We start from the raw sequence: 6,000 nt of genomic DNA, 5'->3' as shown, positions 1-6,000 counted from the left end.
ATACATACATACATACATACATACATACATACATACATACATACATATTATTGTGTTAGTTCACAAGCTGATGCTCTAGCCAACTCCTAGGTTGCTTAGCCACCTCTGATGTCATCATTGGTTGCCTTGCCAAGAGCCCAGGATAAAAGGACCACTGCCTTTTACTTCCCTCTTCCTCCTCTCTTGCACTCTCTCTGCCTCGCTTTCTATCCACCATGTCTCTCTCCTTCCCTCTCTCCACCTCCATCCAATAAACTCTTTCCTATCAGATGTATTGTATGGGTGACATCATTTTAAAATTTATCATAACATAGGGTCTCAGGTAGCCCAGGCTGGCTTCTGTCTTGTGCAACCAAAGCTAGCCCTGAAATCTGCTTCTGTTCTGAGTGACAGGAATACAGGTGTGCATTACTTCCGATGTATTTATTTGGCAGTACTGGAGTCTCATGCATGCTAAATAAGTGTGCTCTACCCTTGAGCTCACCTCCCTACCCCCACATTTAACCCTGTCTTACCCGGAACTTGCTCACCATTTGGATCAGGCTGACCTCCAACTCATAAATATCTTCCTGCCTTTGTCTTCTGAGTTCTGGTTAAAGGTATAAGCCCCCATTCGGGCCCTTCTCTGACAGAGATGGCCATTAAGGTTTTCCTATGATTTGTTTGTTTTTTTAGATGGAGGAAAATACCTAATAGTATCTCTCCCTATACAACAACATATTCATCAGTTCTAGCCTTGTTTAAGCTGTATCATCTCAAGTATTTTCATAGCAAAGGAAAAGGCACAGGGGAAAAAAAAATGGAAAACTAAATTCTGCAAAATTGAAAGCAAACAGGTAAGGACATTTTCTCTCACCCCTTGTGTTGCATTTGGGCCAAAGATTGTATTTGGTGGATAGGAGTGTTGAATATTTTGAAACTGAAAACCAGGAACTAGAGCTTGGCAATTCCACCATCTCACAGGGAACAGGATCTGGGTTTGTTTTTTTTTTTTTTTTTTTTTTTTTTCTCTTCTCCTGCTCCACATGACCAAGTGAGCTCCTGAGAGCAGGGCTTTTCATCAAAAGTGTGATGCAACTTTTTACTGACAAAGGTCCCTCCCACCATCCAACGGTATTAGAGGCTCCAGTGGAAGCCATGGACTAGAGAGAAGCTTGTCTCTTCACTAAGTGTGGATTCCAACAACACAGACCCCAGGGACTGGGAGGAGATGAGAAGCAGGAGGTGAAAACAGGGTGTGTAGAGGTGCTGGAGGGATAAGAAAACATTAACAGAAGGAAACTGAGTCTGTTTAAGAGACAGGCTGCTCTAAGACCTCCTAAGCCTTAGACCATAACAGACAGGCAATGACTCTTGGTTCAAGCACTGAGCAAGCCAGGAGTCTTTAAGGCGTCAGGAATGGCTAACGGAGGCTGAGGGTTGTACAAGAGAAACTGAAGGGATTTGCTGGATCTCGGTTTCCTTAATACAGAAAAGCGTTACTGTCACTCATGAAAGAACTGGATGACAAAGTAGTCACACTGATTGGTCCCTCACTGTAAGGTAACATGTATGCCCCATCCAGACAGCCGCAGACAGTAAGTTTGCAGCTACTTACTTCACTTACTAATTTACTGCTTGAGTTAGTATATCTTAGGATCACGACAAACAAATCAAAATATAAGCTTACAAGTCTGCCTTACACACACACACCAAAAAAAAAAAAAAAAATCCTTATGATATAGTCTCACAATGTACTTACTTAAGTTAACAAATTATATTGTAGAAGCCCATGACCTTGGCATTTTGTGCCCCATGCTATTTTGGGGTGTATATAGGGGACACCTAGCTGAATAAGAAATCAATGAGGCTAGCCAGACCTAGCGCCATGGGCCCCTGTAAGTTCAAGGTTTGCCCTGTATTAAAATAAAAAGTGACAAATAGAACAACAACAACAACAAAAAGAACCTAAGTAATGGAAGCATGAGGATCCTTGGCCAAATATTGAGTTGAAGCTGTCTTAAGCTATGTGAGACAGTGTTTATAAGAATATTATAAATATGGGGCTGGAGAGATGGCTCAGGGGTTAAGAACACAGGCTGCTCTTCCTGGTTCAATCCCTAGCACCTCCATGGCAGTTCACAACAATCTGTAACTCCAGTTCCACGGGGATCTGACTGCCTCACACAGAAACATGAAGGCACACCAATGTACATAAAATAAAAATGAGTTATTTATTTAAAAAAAACACATAAACCAATAATAAAAACCTCGAGCCTGACTGATTATGGTGGCTTATGCCTGTATTCCAACACCCAGATGCTGAAGCAAGATGAGTCATCATGAACTGAGGCCAGCCTGAGCTACCTTGTGAGTTCCAAGCCAGCCTGAGGAACAGAGTGAAAGACTTTGCTTATAAAAACAGTAACAGCAAGGGCGTAGTGGTGCCCTTGGGAGGCAGAGGCAGAGGCAGAGGCAGGTGGAGCTCTGAGAAATTGAGGCCAGCCTGGTTTACAAAGCGAGTTCCAGGATAACCAGGGCTACACAGAGAAACCCTGTCTTGAAAAACAAAGCAAACAAACAATCCCCCCTCAAAAAACATAGAGACAAAACACACCCTAAAATTCATTCTGCCCTGAACACGAAGAGAATGATTCTCCTGTTAGTATTTATGGTATAGTCTAACAATTTCTATGGCCTTTTCCTATGTGTGTGTGTGTGTGTGTGTGTGTGTGTGTGTGTGTGTGTGTGTATTTGTTTTTGTGTATTGGAGAGGCATAAACATGGAGGTCAGAGCTCAACTTTCAGGACTTGGTTTTCTCCAAGGGGTGACTGCAGTTGTTCAGAAGCTGGAAAAGACACCCAGCGAAAGATAGAGACAGCTCCCGACCTCCACAATTGCCTAGATGAAACACTGCACTTTCCAGGGCTGTTTGATTTAATTCCCTTTTCTTCTTCAACTGCTCATGGTCTTCTGTTGCCTGTGTCTGTTTTAATAGAAGGAATCTGCTACTATTGATTGAGAAATCTAGTTTCTGATGTTTTGTTTTTTTTTTTTTTCTTCTTTCTCCTCCTCCTCCTCTTTTTTTGCAAGAGGCACTATGGTCTCCTGAGAGTTCCAAGTACCTTTCAGGCAATGAACTGTGTACCCAGTGATGACCTTGAATGCAGATCCTCCTGCTTCCACCTTTTAAATCCTGGGATGACAGACGCTTGACACCACGCCTAGTTTATGCAGTGCTGGAGCTGGAACCATGGGCTTCCTCCATGGGTAGGCAAGTACTGTATCAACTGAGCTATGCTTCTAGCCCCTGCTCAGAGCTCACAGAGCATTCTACTGTTGGGCTCTGTCCAGCTCCCTTAGCAAGGGTAAGTAACTTTTGTCTCTCATTCCCATCATCCTTAAGGATGAGCCTTTCTAAAAGTCCAGACTTTATGACGGAGAATTTACTATGTCCCATTTTCCTTACTTTAGCTTATTTTACATCTGCTGGAAATAATTGACAGTCAGTAAACGTCAGCTGTTTTCATTATTTGTGAGGCTGACATGCTAAGTACTTTCCATTTCGACAACATTATTGCTGGCAGTCCTACCAGACAGCTAATTTTAAATCACAACTGAAGATCAGATAGGCGAAGGGGCTTGACCTGGGGTGTAGGGAGGAAGGGGCAGAGTCAAGGTTCCGGAGCAACAAGAGGGTAAATTCTTAAAAATAAATGTTAAGGCCTATTTGATTTTTTTTTTTTTTTTTTGTATGTTTGAGTCTAGTCTGTGAACTATGTACACACAAAGGGGATCAGTTCCTCTGGTTGTGGGCTGCCTGACGCCAGTGCTGGCCATGAACCAGAGTCCACTGCAAGAGCAGAATGAGCTTTTATCCCCTTTTTGCAAAAGAAAGATGCCCCATAATATTTAGGATCCTTTCATGATAAAATTTCTGCATGCATAAGGAATAAGAGAAATGTTCATTTAAGGTCATGTATGACCAGCCCATAGCCAGACTCTAAGTACCTCTCCTCTAAGATACCTTAAAAAAAAGACATCAGTGTCCACTGTCGGCACTTCCATCCAACACAGTGCAGAATGTCCTAGCCAGAGTTACTATAAATAAACAAACAAACAAACAAACAAACAAACAGTAGAAGCTTTTAGAGAGGGAAGGAACAGGAGAAGTTGTTTCTTTGCAGATGTTCTGATCTTACATACATAAAAATCCCAAACAATTTATAACAACCACAAAAGCTAATACATAACTTTAATAAAGTGGTAAAATACAGAATCAATATAGAAATACCAGATATTGGTATTTTATTCATTATTTCAAGAAACCTCTACTTTCAGAAAAGATTTGAAATTTGATCTGGAGTGGTAAGGAAGAGAAACTTAACCCTAATGGGTTGGAGGGTGGGAAAGTACAGAGTAAATCTGTTCCTTTAGAGTCTCTCCAAATCACCCCCCATTGGTGGCTTTGGGACAGTGGTTCTCTCCCTTCCTAATGCTGCGACCCTTAAATAGAGTTCCTCACGTTGTGGTGTGACCCCCCCAACCGTGAAATCATTTTTGTTGTTACTTCATAACTGTTATTTGGCGGCTTTTGTAATATAAATGCCTGATAGGCAAGCTCTCTGATATTCCACCCCAAAAGGGGTCACGACTTACAGGTTGAGACCTGCTGCTTTGGGAGGACCTGGTGCGTGAGGAGGAAGGAGAGAGGGGGAGAGGTGAGAAAATTATCTTCAGCTAGAATAGCTTGCCCACCTGACAAGGCAAGGCTACCACCAGCTGAGCATGGACTCTCTGAGCATAGGCATTCAGAACGAATGGGGAAGGAAGACAGGAAAGAGAGGGCCCCATGTGCTATGGGCTTACTCTAGCCTTTTGCTCTAGGCTGAGGAAGTAAAAGGCAGCCAACCACACAGAAGTCGATGGAAGCTGGCATCATGTAGGGCTTAGAAGCAAAAGGAGATTTCGAGTTTTCAGATATCATTTGGGAAAGGGAAAAGATGCATTGTTTAATTAAAACAATATATATATGGCAAGTGCCTTTAATCCCAGCACTCAGGAGGCCGAGGCAGATGGATCTCTGAGTTCAGTGCTAGCCTCATTTACAGAATAACTTCCAGGGAGGCCAGGGCTACACAGAGAAACCCTGCCTCGAAACCATCCCACCCTAAAAAATTATTTTAAAAATATTTTTGCAATACAACAACTACTGGGAATTATGAAAATGAGAACCATTTTATAATAGGCAAAGCTGTTTAGTTGTGGTTCTGACCACGGGGAAGGAAGCTGGTCAGCGACTATGAAGCACTTGAGATTGAACAGTTGCTGTTATCAAGGGCAGCTTCTAGATTAAGCACTTTAATTTAGTATCTCATTTAATGCCGTGGTAACTCCACCACAGAGTGGGTAATGACTTAGTTTGTTAGGTAAATAAAACCAGTGACTCTCTTAAAGAAATCTAGTGAAAAACAAAGTAAAATATAAAGTTGTGCATGGTTGTCCATGCCTATAATCTCCTCCAGGTAGACTCCAGAAGATCAGTCCAAGGCCAGTCTTAGGGACATATGAAGTCTGAGACCAGTGTAGTTTACATGCGACCCTACCTAACTCAGTGGTTCTTTTTTTTTTTTTAACAGAATTTTTTTTATTATGTATACAGTGTCCTGCCTACATGACAGAAGAGGGTACCAGAACTCATATGATGGCTGTGAGCCACCATGTGGTTGCTGGGAATTGAACTCAGAACCTCTGGAAGAGCAGACAGTACTCCTAACCTCTGAGCCAGATCTCCAGCCCCAACTCAGTGGTTCTTAACCTGTGGATCACAACCCCTTTTGGGCGTGAACAACCCTCTCACAGGGGTCACATATCAGATATTTACGATTCATAACAGTTGCAAAATTACAATTATGAAGTAGCTGGGAAAAACATTTCAGGGTTGGGCATCACCACAGCATGAAGAATTGTATTGAAGGGTTGCAACATTAGAAAGGTTGAAAACCACTGTCCTAACTAAA

This window comes from Psammomys obesus, unplaced genomic scaffold (assembly GCF_907164565.1).
Source record: "Psammomys obesus unplaced genomic scaffold, mPsaObe1.curated_primary_1811, whole genome shotgun sequence".
Lineage (NCBI taxonomy): Eukaryota > Metazoa > Chordata > Mammalia > Rodentia > Muridae > Psammomys > Psammomys obesus.
This window is presented reverse-complemented; position numbering follows the sequence as displayed.